Below are 17,595 nucleotides of genomic sequence, written 5' to 3' on the forward strand. Positions count from 1 at the left end.
ATTTCATTGTGTGTGTAAAATATGGCTTAGGTGGGTTGTCAAAATTTGGCCAATTTTGAAACACATTTTATATCCAATTTTTTTTGTTGTTTTTTTTTGACAAATTGTAACCGTGTGCTCTTCAGTTATTAGTGACCAGTGCATAGCGCAAACTGCGTGGGCACGCCCGCAAGGAGGTGAAGGAAAGTTGTAAAAATCTGACTCCCCAGATAAATCTTAACTACCCTTCATATGCACGCTCGTTAGGCAGCACCTGCAGTTTAAAGCGGTTTATCATTAAATTTTTTAGACCATTTTTGACAGCAAGAATGAACATAAAAGTGTTGTTTAATTGACAGGCAGCACCTAAACGTGTTTAAAATAATGTAAAACGCCAAATCTAATGAATTTATGCATTTACGACGTTAAGCATTTACCTGAATCCAAGGAGCCGCTGTGGTGGAAGCTGAACAAAGTCATCGTTTTGTGAGTTGCCAAATTGATTATTTTTAGGCTCACCAGATTTACTAGACACGGTGAGCACACCAGATCATTCTAAATTATTAAAATCAAACCTTAAAACTAACAGATGGAATTGAACATATAAAATACTTTATTTTAATTTCACAGGACATTTAATGCAAGTAAATATAATCTTTAAACAAATAAATCTACAATATCTTGGCTAACAGGTAGGGGTGTAACGATATTACAAACCGAACCGAAATATCACAATGCACTAACCCCGATACGTAACGCGAAACTCTCATGGCGTACCGTGGTACTCTCACGCCCCCTGCTGCCCATTGTTGAGGTTGACGTCACTTGTTTCTAACTAATTAAACCAATTTAAACATCTTTGTCACATTTGATTAAATTGTATTAGTAATGATGAGCTTTTGTTCTAAATAGTACATTCTAAAGTTAGTATTTTCCAAGTGCATGTCATGTCATGTGACTTGAGTGAGCGGTCACTCAGTTAATGTATGATGGCTGCTTTACATAGTATTAAGATTGCAGATCCCTCAGACACATTTAGGTCGCCTGTGGAACATTTTTGTTTTTCAATGGAAAACAGGAATAGAATTTGTGTCTTAGACAAAGCGCACGCCTATCTGTCATAACTTTACCGAAGCTTACTTATAAGGATTATTATGGTAATTTTACAATGTGAGGGTGTAAGCAAAAGACAGACAACAGAACTGCCAACAAAAGTGATTTAATGTACAAAAGTGAAACCAGAATAATGCCCAAATATATACAAAAAAAAGATATTTACACTAATAAAAATAATATAATAAAGTAGCAAATTCAAACAAAGTATCAAACTAAAATTTGTTAACCTTTATGTAGGGGGATGACAGTGAAGCCAAACAAAAGAAAGAAATATAACAAAACAATATAATTCATGAATAACCCCTTACCTCGCTAAAAACTGATGGAAAGAAAAAAAGTCCTACAGCGCAGTGCGCCGCATTCTTCCCTATTCTGATCTGTAGGATAAAATAAGTACAAAGATGACGTTCACCTCTTACCTGATGTCTTTAACAATACATTTTCTACGTTTTTGCAAAATGTAAGTCGTACGACATCTTCCCTATCCACCTTACTCTGAGAAAAGTGTGAACTTAAGGAGGTAAAGCTTAGTATTGTCGGGAAAGACAATAACACAAAAAAAGACAAAAAAAAAAAACAAAATAACAAATCAATTGAAATAAAAATGTACAAACCTCAAAAAATGTCTCAAAGAGGGCAAAAGTAATGCAAAATTATTTTGCCCAAACGAAAGTTAAGCAAAAACAGCGAAAATTATAACCATGTCAGCAAAATACACGAAAAACAAGATCAAAGGAAAAAGTGCTCTCTGCTTTTCATATTCCCGCGCGGCCGCGCCATCTCTGCCTCACCTCCAAAATGCGGCCAGCTGCAGACTACAGTGAATGAGCGTTCGCTCGCACTGCGTGTTATTGGAATGATTCTTCTCGCAAGGCGTTGCAGTCGTGGAAATATGCGATCTTATTTCTCCCAGAACGATGGCAGATTTTCCTCTGATCACTCCTCTAAGTGAAACTTAAAACAGTAGGCTACTCTTGCACTTCCTCCATTAATATTGGCCATCTCATTTCTTCCCATTCTGCAAATAAGCCCACTCTGCTTTTTTGCAGATCCACAGCCATGTCCCGCTATACACCTGCAACCAACCTGCAATTAGCTAATTATAATGTATTTTTTTTATTACCCGTTCCGCGGTTTATCCGCAGAACCCGCGGATATAGCCTAACCGCCATCCACGCATCACTAACAGAAGGCAAAAATACGACCTTTACAGCTACAACCATAACATTAGTTTCAGACAAAACTGCAATGTATTTTACTGGTGAAAATGTCATGTAAAAACACTGTACAAACACATTATTTCTATAATATGTTTGTACAGTTTCTGTTTAAACGGAAATAATAAGAGATTTATTGCACAGAGATCAAGCTTCTCACTTGAGAATTAGGACAATATGCTGTTTTTGAAGAACTGAAAACTTAATTTAATATTTCAAATGTCCTTAGAGAGGACAAGCCTGTTGATCGTTTACTAGTCTAGTTATTTATTTTAGTTTACTTAGTTAAGATGGCTGCACTAAAGAGAATAGTATTTTTCTGACTAGTCTATATTGGAGGTATTTATTAAATTTTTGTTACTCAGTTATTCAGACTTTACTAAAATGTGATGTGAAGTTAATAATAAAAAAAAGTTTAGTTTTTCTTGTTATAAAGTGAATCTATTGTTGCTTAGCATTGCTGAGAAAAATGACAGCAACCCTAAACCCACAGCAAAAAGAAACCGAACCGTGGCTCCAAAACCGTTAACCGAACTGAAACGTGCCTTTGGTGTATCGTTACACCCCTACTAATAGGTTTAGTAACTTGCACAACAACAAGTGCAGTGTTGTGAAGTACTATGTGTTCATAAACAATATTGTAAAGACTTTAATAGTGACTTAAATATATCAGACACTTACTGTATTTGAACATGCAAAAACGAACTAACAAAACAGTAATTATTTAACTGGGAGTTTTATGGTTATTTAACGACTAGCTTCTTTCTAAATTAAATATGATGTAGACACCAAAACATGCTGTCTAGTCTTTCACCACTTTATTTTAAAACATGAAAGTATTTTTATGATATGCAATATAACCATCCCTCCTGAAGAAATGCATTGCTTTTCCAATGCAGTATATCCTATAAAAGAAGAAGTCTAAAAGAAGTAGAAGCATTTAGGATATGTGCTGACTCAAGAAGGCCCGGTAAGGTCCTTTTGGATGTTTTGCAATTGAGTTTGATGCAATAATTTTCTGTCCATGAGCTGCGATGGGAAATCAGTTCGCTCCCTGCATATCCAATAGTCATACAGTATATAAGAATTCAGCTAGCAAGCATCTGGAGTATGTTTTAGCAAACATCTCAATTTTAAAATACATGCGAATAAAATCTTGTGAAAATATCCGTACAACCCAGAAAATGTGTAAGGAAATTGAGGCGGCACTGAAATCCCAACAAACCCTTTTACTTGGAGCAAGTGCAAAGCGTTTTTGTCCAACCCAGGATCATTTTGAAAACGCACCGCTATATACAGCGCCAAATACATCTCAAGAGCTAATTTTTTTTTCACAGTCTTTGTTTTCACAAATCCTCAAGAGGCTGTTGTGTACCCTTTTTTTTTTTTTTTTTTTCAGATCTCAAATTTCTCTCTCGAGTGTCATTTGGACCTGCTGTTCTCGCGTAAATCCACAACAGGCTGCTGTCTTCCCTAAACCCAGCCAATAGTGTTTTTAAAAGCACCGATTGATTTACCTTCCCATTTCCCTAAACTCAATCGACAGTTTTAAAAGGCAATTCAGAAAAAAAGCCCTCGCCTAATTTTTAACACTTTTTCAGATTTTACTTATTTACTTGTTTAATTTATTTTTTGGGTTTTAATTTTTGTCTTAGCTGCTTTCTGGAATCGTTCTTCGCTGGACTCGAACCCCATCGTTTTGGTCAACTCTTCTCTGCATTTCTAGTCTGTCGACATACATGACGAGCAAACTGGTAATAGCGGGAAAGCTATCCACATGAAGGTAAGTGGTCAGCTGGTAAGTGTGAAAATGAATGGCATCATACTGTCCCGTATATCATTCGTTTTTAAAAGATGAAACGCAGCAAAACGTACCTCTGGCTACACGATTTGTAATCTCCAGAAATTTATATAGGGCTATGTTTTTAAAATGAGCCTTAGATTGAGTTGTTTTTGTCTTAGTAATCTTTAATAAAAATGTAAATTTAAAAAAAATGTAATGGCTTTACATTTCAGCTGACAAGAAGACTTTCATAGATACATTTCCCAATTAACAAAATCAAGTCCCATTCTACTTTTTTTATTTACAGAAGGATTAAATGTTGTATATAAACAAGTTAAATTGTCTGTAATGACTTTAAAGCCATTAGACTGAGAAAATAAACTAATCTTTAAAAATAAATGTTAATAAAATAAAATGGCATGGAGCTATAAACTGGAACAATACACCAGAATGATAAATTCTATCCCTTTTTTGTGAGCACCTTTCTTCTTCTACAGTCTAATTATATTCTATAATTAGCATTTATTTGAAAGAGGCAGAGTACTTTGAAGTAATAGCTGTTCTTCAAGAGGAACATCGGGTCTTCTGGTTCATTGTTTCTGAATGGACAACAAGGGAACATGAATAATCACTTCAACAAAATACATTCACAAATCTCTTGTTTCCCTTATTTTCTGAGAGTCAGAGAGACCCTTAAGTCCCATTTAGCTCAGAAAAAAATAAATAGGCTTGCCTAAAATTGGTACAGGGAAGTGATTTTTCTCTGTTGTATGAGTTCTATCAGTACCTAGCTGAGAATGAATTAAACAAATTCTAACTCTTTTTTTTATTTATTTATTTATTTTTTTTGACAGTGTGTTTACCACCAGTAACATCACACAATTATTTTATTTTTGTAACTTTTTGTAGTAATACAGAGGTTAATACTTTGTTACCAGTCCTGTTTTAATTATGTTGAAATGAATGCCACTTATTTACATTTACTGTGCATGCATGCAATGTGGAGACTCAGGCAACTGCTGGTCTCTGAAAAAAGAATGGTTGATAATTTAAGTGATGGATATTGAAAGGGCATACCAATTTTCCTAATGGAAAAATTTCATGGATTATGGGGTTTAGGACTATTTTAGTACTTCAATTATTAAGCAGTTATAAAATCCCATTTTAACTGATGATAGCTAATAGCTATTTCTTAGCCACATATTTTAATAATGCTTGTGAATCTAGAATTTCAACATTTTTAAAATGTTAATAAATGTATAATGAGCAAAATTAAATTTTTATGCAAACAAAAGAGCAGTATGGAAAATATGCTGGTATTTTATTGCAATTCTAAATTATTTTCATAAAAATGGCTTGCCATACTGACAACTTTTTTCTTTTTTTTTCAGTTTCTTAATTTTTACCCATGTAATTGTCTGCTTCCAAGACTTTAGAAACCGACAATTTCTTTTAGCCTCATAGTTTGATGTTGCTGCCATATTGCCATATTTTTCTGTACTGGTTGTTAGCAGGTTACGAAAAAAAAAAAAATGTAACGTGCTCATCGTTACTGGACGACAGGGGCCAGTAAAAAACCTGTCCTCATTGTTGAGCCCTGTAAATGTGACTATTCTAAACTGTTTACTCTCAGTCTCTGTAGATCACATTAGAATTAGCAAAATGCACATTATATGAATATTTTTTATATTTTTTACAAATGTATTTCCATTTTTATATTCACCAAAAAGTTCACCAAATATTATTTACCTTTCATCCACTTGTTCCAACCCTGTTTGGTTTTTTTTTATTTCTCTTGGAACACAAATGGAAATAGTTTAAAGAATCAATTGTTTTGTGAACATCAATTGTTTTATTTATTTATGGATGCAAATGGTTGCTGGTTTAAACATTTTACACTTGGTGATTTAGTAATGCTTTTGTCCAAGGTGACTTAGGGCCTTTTCACACTATGCTATCCAAACCGTGCCCAGGCCCGTTTCCCGGATCGTTTGAGAAGTGTGAGTGGGCTGAATTGGGCTCAGGCACGGTTCCCTTGGCCCTGGCCCGGTTGGAAGAGGTGTGCCTGAGTGCGGTTCACTTGGGCTTTGACGCGGTACGCTTGTGTGTGAGTGCAAAACGCACCTAAGCCCGAAACTGAAAGCAAGACGGGACTGTTTCAAATGGATTTACTAATCATTCTTACCGTTCAATGAACACAAATTTTCGTCGTTTGTTAAAGACACAAACCCCTCACTGCACCACAGCTGCACCTTCAGCAGACCTCCTCATTCCTGCAGCACGAGGACTTAGAATGTTTATGAGCATCAAAAGTGGCTTATCTATTGGCGAAATATTTGACTGTGTGTCACTGCATCCCAAACGACTAAAACAATATAACTAGAAATCTCCACTGTGCTGAGCAAGAGTGCTTCTCTACTAAACAGTGCATCATCGATGACATAAGCGTGCCCAGTCCCGAATGTAATGTGAGTGCGGGCCGTTAGGGGAGACGGGAGGGGGGACAAGCGTGCTTTGGCCTAGTTCAAGGCAACTGTACATAGTGTGAGTATGGCCTTACTATTGAGGAGGTATTCAGTGATTCAACAAGATGAGGCAATACATACAAGAAGTGCTAGTTATTGAAATTAACTTGTTTGTGCTCAGAGAATTTAGTGCAATTTTATTTATTTATTTATTTATTTTGAGAGAGAGAGAGTTAAAAAGTGCTCTGTAGCCAGGGGGTTCGGATGGTTAGAAAGTGACTTTGTCACTGACAAAGGTCCAGAAATTAAATTGTCCAATACATAAGTTAAATTGAAATATTTTCATAGCCAAGCCATCATAAATTGTGAAAATAACCCTTAAAATAAGGCTTTAACACCAAGCTGAATCCTGTATTTGCTGTCGGTTCAGAGTGACTGAGGAAAGTTAAATGTGCTGGCCACATTTAACTGACAATAGGCTACAGTTTTTTATTTAAAACTAACAGATTAATTTTATTTTTCCAATAATATATGAAGTAATACATTTGTATTTCAAAAATAAGTATTGTTTTCATATTTCTTCTTTCTAAATCTGTAGGAAATGTTTACAGCAAAATATGTGGTTATGACATCCAACAAGCTAGTCCAGCAAAAATAGTGCTTAAAATGTCACTAAAATCATAATTAAACAGAAAATGCGACAAATAAAAAGGTTCACCTTTTAAGAAAAAAGAGCCACCCCTTTTACCAGGCTGGCTACGGGCATGTTATTGGTGGTTTTAGTATTATTCTGCGGCGTTCAGGTGTTCTCTGAAGAGATGGGTCTTTAGTTGTTTGACGTATACCGGTGTATCCGCAGTTCAAGTGGTAATGGGAAGATCATACCACCAGCGAGAAACATTGAATGAAAAGACTATGAAAAGTGATTATAGCCTCTCTGCGTTTGCACCACAAGGCAATGCCCTCATCCTGATCGGAGTCTCCTGGAGGGCTATAGACCTTTAGGAGCAGGTGGAGGTACTGTAAGAGGTTGAAATGTTTGTGGCTTTCCTGTAAGCAAGCATTAGTGATTTGTACTTGATCCAACATTTTCAACATTTTTCAAAATAACTTGTTTCGTGTCCCTTTAATTCATAAAATTCCAGTTTCTTACATACTCAAAATTCTATTTGAGTATGTAGTCATGGCAAGGAAATGAACTATACTTTTAAGTGAGTGATACTTGTGAAACGTGGGGAAATGTGTGAACTACGGTCTAACAATAGGCGGCCTACATTATTTTAAAATTAACAAGATAAAACCACCAGCACTGCTTTGACCACTTAGTCCAAAAAAAAAAAAAAATGCCAAAGATATCTGCAACAAAATGTGACAGACATAGTTTTTTAAAACTATGCATAACATCATTATGGTTTCAGGTAGCGACTTGTGACCAAACAGTAGTAAGTACAACAGTAGGCTAAATCCCATGTTGCTTTTGGGCCATGTTTTGGTTTGTAGCTTGAATAAATATTAGTAAACCTTAGATCATTACATATTTATTTAGAGCAGGTGGTCTTGATTCAAACAAGCCCAAACAAACACATGTAGATCACAGTGGAATTACATGTTGCTTTGCTAAAGCTAGAGGACATCTGTGATCTGGTCACATCATGATGACACAGTATTTTCCAGTATAGCATTTTTATTGTGAAGACATAGCAGCAGCTGGATCTCCGGTATGGGGGAACAATTTCAGAGTTAAGACCAAAAAGATAAACCCAGCCGCCACCAGAATGTTTGAAATTAATCGTTTTTTGTCCACTTAGGCTGGGTACACTTTAAAAGATTAATAATAATAATAATAATAATAATAATAATAAAATAAATTAAAACCACAAATCTGAGGACAAAATAATTTATATTTTGTGGAGGGTACTGTCATCATGTGACAAAGACAGCACATCCCATACCAACAGGTTTTGACCACAGTCCTGAATGTGAACAGGACATCTCTTAAGACTTGACAATAAATGTTCATGCTGTTTTCTCACATGGGCAACAGTTGAATATTTACAATTCAGGATTGAAGCATTTCCAATGTTCTTCCAAGCAGATTAGGACACTCTTAAAGTAACCAAAATTTTAAGTGTTTACTTTGCTAGCCCACAGTGTTTATGTCTACATGGACGTCAGTGATCTAATTATTTGCCTTAATCTGAATAATGATTAAGGTGCTTACATTACTTTTTGAATGCTCCTTTAATGTCCCCGTTTAAATGTTGTAATACATAATTCAATCAATGTTAATTTGTCACCATTCGATGCTAGTTTCCTCCAGTGTTTTATGCAAAAATAGTTTGTTTGTCATGGCACTATATGTGATTTTGGCCGTTTTATTGTTTTAATTTTGCGGCAAGTTCAACTGCAGTTAATTTCTCATACTATGCGCGCAAACAGACAATGGCAGATACAAACTCTCAAGCAACAAGCCACTTCTGCTGTCAGACACTGTTGGGTTTCATTCACTTACTTTTTGTGACAAACTCTGAGGTACGACTGAGGTAAACATCTGACAACTGCCGTGTGTGCATTCTGTCACAAAATGTAGCACAAAGTACTACAAAACGGTATTTGTTTAAGATGTTTACATGTCTGTACTGCACTTCAATTACTAAAAAAATGTGCGCCTGAAATTTCATCTGTGCAGCCTTTTAATACATTTGGGAGCATTTGTGCGACTGCATATAATGGTTGTAGTGCAATCTGTTATGTTTTTTTTTTTTTGTTCAGAATTTTTCAGAAAAATGTAAGTCAGCTCATAACGAGATGAGCACTTGACACAAACTGAAAGAAAAACCTTTAAAGAATGGTAGAAGTGAGACTTTTCTTACTTTCTTTTGTCCGTTCTTTCTTGACATTCATATTATTTTTCTATTTAATTACTGATTACTGCTTTACAGCTTTCAGCATTGAATTGAATGATTTATTTTAATCCTACGTTTTTGTTGTAGCAGAAATGTTATTTGTTTATTAAACTGACATGCATATAAAAACAGTAGTGCAAAATGGACATTTCTTTCTGCAATGCTTAATTTTTGTTTAAAGCAAACCATAGGTTTATTTTTCATAATGGAACAGTATGACTTCACATAGCAGATAACTTGCATTCAAGCACATTTTAAGCAACATGATAATAAGAAATGTTTTTCATTAAAAGTATTATTGTCATCATTGTCATCATTAATATTTTAAAATTGTTAGACATTCATTTTGGAATTATTGCACAAGTATCACTGTTCGCACAAAATTAGTTATAATTGTTTCTGATTTTTGTCCTAATTCATTTATTCATTTTCTTTTTGGTTTAGTCCCTTTAATAATCTGGGGTCGCCACAGCGGAATGAACCGCCAGCTTATCCAGCATATGTTTTCCATCACTGGGAAACCCATACACACTCATTCGCACACATACATACACTATGGACAATTTAGCCTACCCAATTCACCTGTACCACATGTCTTCGGACTGTGGGGGAAACCGGAGCACCCGGAGGAAACCCACGCAAACGCAGGGAGAGCATGCAAACTCCACACAGAAACGCCAACTGACCCAGCCGAGGCTCAAATCAGCGACCTTGCTGTGAGGCGACAGCAGTACCTACTGCGCCACTTCATAATAAATCCAATAATTTACTATTTGAAATGGTGCTCAATCATTTTTGGTTGGTGCTCCTAAATTGTTGAAGTGCTACAAAGCAAAATAATTAGTTTTGACCTGTACGTGCTTTTCAAATCTTTCTCACGCTCTCACTCTGCCCAAATAAAAGTCAATGTAAATTACGTAAAATGTTCTGTCAAATATGCAGACATAAAGGGGGAGCATAAACAGGCAGTTGCAAGAGGAAATCAGACACGGATGTTTATAGAGTCTCCTTGCTAGTCCTACTGAAAGGACAGAATTGACAAACACATGACCCTCCAACCTCCACCCCCAAAACTGTAAACCTATTTACCCAAATTACCCAAGATTTTTGGAAAGTGAAAAATCAACTCATAGTCAGCCTGATTATCTTGTGGTGTCTGCCCAGCCTTAGTCATCACCATCTTACTACTTTTAATTTATTTGAAGAATTATTGTCATGCATACAAGATTGGTCTTTTTTTCCCACAAAGACAATGATCCTATTCGATTAACATGTACAACGATACAAATATTTGGAAACAAGGAGTTTTAATGTCAGACATTTGTGTTTTATTCTTTAACGGTCCACTGTGGGGAAAAAAGCAGTCATTACAGTAAATTGCCTTGTGAAAAAAGAAATTTGTTGATTGTTTAGTTTAACTAACAGACTTATGAAAACATGTCTAAAGCTTGTATTGTTTTTGTAGGGCATTATAGTTACATTTTTCACCCCACAAACGATGAATCTGAATAATATGTACTGTGATTGATTGCTTTTAAGGTGCAACATATATTTAGTTTTTGGTTCTTCTGAAGCATAAAAAATGTTATAATATGTTTGCCAATATCAGAAACATGCTTAAGTGAACATAACGGTTTATCTGAAAAACAATGCTATAGTCAGTTACTTTGCTTTGAAAATGGGACTTGCGTGCTGGAACGTCTGTTCTTGTTTTGGTTCTTTTAACCCGCCCAATGCCAAATTAGCCAATTATATTTCAGCAACCTTTTATTTCAGTTACCTTGGTGGTAAATGCGTGCCTTTATGAATGAAATATATGCATCCGTGACCAAAAAAGCGACCTCCACAGAGTTCCACATAAGGTGGTTATTAATTTTCAAATAATATAAATATTATTAATGTAAACATTAGGTGAGCAGGTTACATTGTTACCCTGTGTCCTAACAATATGCTACATGACGAGATTTGTAGTGAAAAGCATTTTGGCTGTTTGAACCAGATGAAACATGACAGAAATTTAAAAAAAGCCATTAGTAGCACAGGATAGTGCACTTACTGCACTCTTCAGCAAGATGGTTAGGTTTATAATCTAATTAATACATATTAAACCTCTTTAACATTATTAAATGTAACTAGTGAATCAAATGCTGATATTGTTGGCTTGCACAGAGTAACAGTTCTAAATTTATTTCCAAGTTCTGAGGTGAACCATCTGCTGCTGCTTTCAGTATATGGCAATATATGTTTGGTAAATGGCGTTTAAACTCACACTATTTGCAATTAACACTGAACAAAACATCTGGTGTACCTGAGGTGATCATTGTCAGTTTTTTGTTGTTCAGTTGTAAAAAAAAATAGAAGCCTAAATTCTATAAATTTTAGGTGTTATAGGACAAAAGCTCTTGTTAATTTGCAAAATATATTTCCTCTGTCACATGCTGTTGCTTTTAATTAGAACATGATTTAAATCAGCCTTTAAATCGATTGTCAGGCACATTCTTATTGGTGTCATCAATCTGACAACCTGTGCTTGCGTGGAGTCGTCAGAGAAATCTTTAAATCTTTGAATCTGAAGGTCTTGCTACACAAAACAAGCACCATTGGGGCCTTTCTGTAGCTTCACCACTGTCTTAATGCCCTCCTCACACTGATTTCAGCAAGATTTGGTCATCTGAGATAAATTTGGAAAATCCTAAAATATTCCTATAATCCTAGGCTAAAATCTATGATCTTTGTTCATTGTTTTGACATGTTCACCGACAGCCGCTGAATGGCCATTGCAATCAGAATTTCCCTGCAATGAAGTTCTGATAGTGTCAAAAAATTTCAGACACTTTGCTGGAGTGGGACTTGAGCTATGACGAGCGTCAAACTAAGAACTTATAGGAGAACCCAATTTGATGATGCAAACGGTGTGAAAACTACTATGGGGAATTGTCAAAGCAGTGTTTTTCTGGTTTTATTATTCATGTATTTAGCAAAATTAATGCTACAAATTGTTTGTTTGCTGTGAGGTTTTATTCCAGAATGCGTCTTATTGAATATCATGGATGGATGACCACAACGTCTTGGATGGTTAGACTGTTTTTCTTGCGTGTCTATGTTTGGCGCATCTTGATTTTCATTCAGTCTGACGTTTTGACTACTGAGATCTTACAGTGTGACATGGGAATGGTGTTCGTGCAGCCTGACAAGCTACAATCATATATGATTTTTAAAAATCTCCCAGCGTGAGCCGGGCTTAAACCATGAAACAGCACAGCCATGAAGCAAAAACTTTCCCACAACCTTTTCACTTTTTGTTTTGTTCAACAGGTAATATTTAGAAGACTGAAAAAAAGGTGCATTCCTAATTGTAATAAATGAGATGCACCTACTAGTACCTTCAAAATAATCCTAGTGCTTACGAATACATGAACCCAGTCATGTCTGGACCATTATGCTCTTTATTTGACCGCTAGTAAACAGCAGCTGTTGGACATTGTCCGCACAGCTAAAGCTGACAATTTCCATGGGCAGACAAACAATTACCATTAGATAGAGCTGCAGTTGCAAGACACGTGACACACTCAGACATGTGGTTTCATCCAAATGAAAATATTCTGTTTATCCTTCCAGCTGAGACGCAGCACATTAGACAGATAGAAATCAGCAAAATGTACAGATCCGCTGTTTATGCTCAATGTCAAATCTTCAAGTTTCCATCCATTATAGGCAGAAACATCGAGCAGGTGCTCATTTGCGGTTGCCTGTGTGTCCTGAAAGTATCATCCTGAGAGAATTTTCTTCATTTGAAGTATAAATTCTGCTGCAACTTGGAGAGTGGATAACGATTGATTGTCTGCGCGCTTGCTTGTTTGTGTACGTTGCATCTCTGTTAATGGCTCCTTTTTATCTGCAAACAGTGGGATCCATTAAATAGGACCGAAATAACAGCGGAAAGGCACAAGCATTTTTCCCCGCACACTGCTGATGACAGAGCCTTTCCTGCAGGTCAGTGTTTTGATGGAGAATAAAGATGGCAAGCGAGACATTTAAACGCTTTCAACTTGTTTGTGGTGATTGTTTGGACCTCTGTCTGGAGGAATAATCACAAATCAACATGTTTTGATGCATTATGTCTTCAAAATATCAATCCCAGCCATAATTACTGACCGAAACTGTCAATTAATCCAGAAATTAGCGTAAATGCTTGATGGATGGGGTTTGGTTGTATTCACAGCCTGTACACTGTTGAATCTGAACTTTGAAAAGTTTGTCAGAATTGCATTAGGAAAGTATGGCTTTTGCTGAGCGAGTAGTAAATAGAATTAATTCCAAATGTTGTGCTAAACTTTTGGCTGTGAATAAGAATTTGGTTCTACCTGGAACTGCAGCATCTGAGAAGACAAGCTCTTAAGAACACAACATCATAACACATAATGATAGTCCATATTTATGGTAAATTTCTGTGCAATTGTAGCATAAAATATTTGTGAGCACCGCTTGCATCTAATGAGTCAAAGATAACAAAATATTCAGTTCCTGATAAACTGGTGACCAAAGTTGGGTGTAATGGGTTTACATTTACATTACAGTAATGATTACATTTTTGGGAAATGCAGTAATGTAACAAATTACTTTTTTTAATTTGTGTAATTTGATTACAGTTACTAAAGTCAATGTAATTGCTTTACTTATATTACAAATAGTTTTTAGAAGAAAACCTGCTTCTTCTAAATCAACATCACTTAATAAGCATGCGCTTTTAAATTGCTGGAGAACGTCAGCTGAAATGGTTGCTGAAGTGGAAATACAGACATGGTTCTGATTTCATTGAGTGTAAAAACTAAAAATTAACGTGAAATGCAGCTTATGCCCAGATTTAATGAATTTTAAACTGCTTTTAACTCGATCAGTAACTTGTTCAAGCACTTGAACAAAAAGCATTCTACAACAATACTCCTCGACAAGGAGAACACCAGCGGCCAAAAACATGCTGCCCCAACTCAGCCTAAATAGGCTAAATTAGATTTTTGTGCAAAATCTGGAGTAAATGTACTTCTGAATGTGAAGAGAAGTGTAGCTGCATTTGGGACCGTACACATTTTGCATCTTATTTCCAATGAAGGTATGTGGCAAGTGCGGGGCATATTGGGAGCGCATATTGTGCACGCTTGCATTTTCCTGCTGCACACATTTGAAAACCGCAAGCCACGTGACAAGAGCTGACCGATCTGCTTTGTAAAGAATATACATGTTTCGGTAGACTAATTACTTCAGACAAACACAGAACACTCCCATACTGCAGTGCTTTTTAATCAGATATTTGTAATCTGATTACTTTTTACATTAATTAGTAATGTAATCAAATTACAATTTTTCAGTAGTAGTAAGTAATTTGTAATTATTACTTTTTTAAAGAAACTTACCCGACACTTCTGGAGACCATTCTAAAAAGGAAAAATGGGGTTTGCTGTGGCTGGAGAAGCCACTGTGAGCCCCTTTTTCTTATAGATCTTTTCAATGAAGTGATGTTATTGGCTCATGAACATTTCCTGCCTGTTGTCAAACTATTTTATAACTGTAACAAGAGGCAATTCAATCATAACTTAATATTAAAATTACTATCATAGCGTTATTTATCAATATGTAGACGTTGTGGGATTCTCGAAACCAATGGAAATTAAAAATGTGAAACAGAAATACGTTAGGACTATTGTTTTTTGTTTAAACTTCCTTCAAAATGGTCTATATAAGAAATTACTTGTGCCTCGAAATCAGAAGCCGAAATGCTTCTTCAAATGAATGTATGGTGGTCTTTGGAGGCGTGAGACTGCTTTTTGGCAGCGAAGCCGCTCAAGACAGTTCTGAGAGATTATAATACTGATCCAATTTGATGATGGTTTTTGGCTAAAGGGTATCAAAATGACCAAAACAGAAATTATATATTTCAGATAATGTGCAATGTGGTGAGTTTACTGGTTTGTTCATTAATACTGTCCTATCGCACGCATTTGTGTTGTCACATGTAGGGTTGTGTCGATAGACAATGCCATCGGTGATGGCCGTTAGACATCACAATGCTGAGCCGGCATAACAATCCTCTGCCCCGCCCCCGTCGCAGCAGCAACCCGCACGCGATAAATACACACGGCCCCATTTACACTAATACACCTTAGTTTTAAAATGGCATTTTAGAATGAAAATGATCCCCATCCACACTGTTTCATTTAGCATTTCTGAAAAGCCCCCCTTTCACACCATACTGCTGAAAACGCACATCACATGACCACACACACACAAAAACTTAGTCATGAGCTGCAGCATATGTGCACGTCTGAGCTCCAATAGGCAGCGGGTACTTTGAGCACAAAACCCCAGAGAGCAGTGCATGTCTTCTTTTTAATCTTGTCTCTATCTAATGACTCTTCGGTCTTTTAAATATATCATGAAACTTGTCACAGCATCAGTACACTGCTTTAATTTTTTGCTTTCACGTGTGTACTTAGTACTTTTAGTGAAAATACTCAAATACCTCAGATACTGTTGTTTGGTTCCGCCAAGTTTGTTGACGCCATTATAATGACACAGATCACAGTGCCTATTCATGCCAGAGTCCTGCGGGAATTGGGGATTGACAGGTGGTAATTTGTGTGTAACTTATCCTAATTTATTTATGATTTGGTTATGTGTAAAACAAAGACCATGTGGGTCAGGTAGTTAAAATGGAAGGCTACAAATAATTAATTCATTATAAATTAATTAATTATTCGTAATGATTTCACCACCACCTTAGACGACAATGCCGTCATTTATCGTGATGTTCCAGACATCTTACGATGTCAAATTGATAAACATTACCCAACTCTAGTCACAAGATATGTCATTACAAAATCACTTGATTTTTACAGATACATTTCCATAAGTTTATGCACATTTTTACTTATCTGATAAAAAGTTTATCCTACTACCTTTTATGTGCATTTTCAGAATTTATACATATCTTGTCATTTCAATTAAGAGTTCCTAATGCAATATACCAGAATGTATGTGCATACAAATAGGTGGATGAAAACATAGATAATGAGCTGAAGAATCAGGACAGTTAAAGAAGCATATAAATGTGAGCTTCTTTCCTCAAGGCCTCTTTCAAAGATGCTACAGCGTGTTGGTTTTGATTCGATGTGAGCCGTGCTGAGGGAGGCCCTGAGCACTGGAATCTTGCTGATGAAACTCAAGCAGTTGTAGACTCACACCGGCTCACCAGGGTGGAAACATTCTGCAGTCCAGTAAATGTAGTTTCTCCTTTGGGTCATTGCCTGACTGCAGGACTGCTGAGGTGGTGCACCCAACACGCTTTCATGCAGAAAAGCTGAAAATTCATGATATTTTCCTCTGGATTTCAGAAAATCTGTTTCATCTTTTTTTTTTTGAAGCGTAAATTGAATTTACAGCACATGATAGCATTAGATTTAAATATCATGAATTGGAAAAAAAATTGATTTTCCCTTTATTTTTTGCCTATACTTTCTTAGTACTAAACTCATCCTTTAAAGAAACACTCCATGTATTTTTTGGAAATAGGCTCATTGTACAACTCTCATAGAGTTAAACAGTTTTGATTTACAATTTTTTTTTTTTTTTTTGTATTCATTCCAGACCATCTCTGACAGCACTTTTAGTTTAAAACATTGAATCGAATTAGACCATTAGCATCTCACTAATTTTGCTATTTAAAGCTTGACTCTTCTGTTATTACACTGTGTACTTAAACCGATGGAAAATTAAAAGCTGCAATTTTTTTAGGTCAAAATGGCTACCAACTATACCCTTATTCCAGTTTATTAATTAAGAAACTTTGCTGCAGTACTATGGCTACAGCAAGCATAATGATATTCAGCATTGTTAATAATCTGCCTAGCTGGGGACTTTTCACTAGCATCTTTTAGCTAGGACTGTCACGATAAGGAGTTTTGTGCGATATATTGCTACTATATACTTTATATACTATAATATATATATATATATATATATATATATATATATATATATATATATATATATATATATATATATATATATATATATATATATTACCTAATATGTCCTATTAGGTACATGTCCAAATTTAAATTTTATGAGGTAGA

At 35.7% G+C, this 17,595-nt stretch overlaps 1 long non-coding RNA gene and 1 other non-coding gene across 2 annotated transcripts in view; both read left to right on the plus strand.

The window, feature by feature from the left end:
- The window catches only part of LOC147841777 (uncharacterized), a 384,887-nt gene that overhangs the window by 22,759 nt on the left and 344,533 nt on the right, over positions 1 to 17,595 (plus strand). The window lies entirely within an intron of this gene.
- Positions 1 to 17,595, plus strand: part of LOC147834808 (uncharacterized) — a 37,974-nt gene that overhangs the window by 8,460 nt on the left and 11,919 nt on the right. Inside the window, exons 2-4 of the transcript XR_015502588.1 lie at positions 3,968 to 4,095; positions 5,659 to 5,700; positions 13,372 to 13,459. This is a non-coding gene — a transcript (uncharacterized LOC147834808). The remainder of the gene's footprint in view (positions 1 to 3,967; positions 4,096 to 5,658; positions 5,701 to 13,371; positions 13,460 to 17,595) is intronic.

Source organism: Danio rerio, chromosome 11 (genome assembly GCF_052040795.2).
Source record: "Danio rerio strain M-AB ecotype USA chromosome 11, GRCz13ab, whole genome shotgun sequence".
Taxonomy (NCBI): domain Eukaryota; kingdom Metazoa; phylum Chordata; class Actinopteri; order Cypriniformes; family Danionidae; genus Danio; species Danio rerio.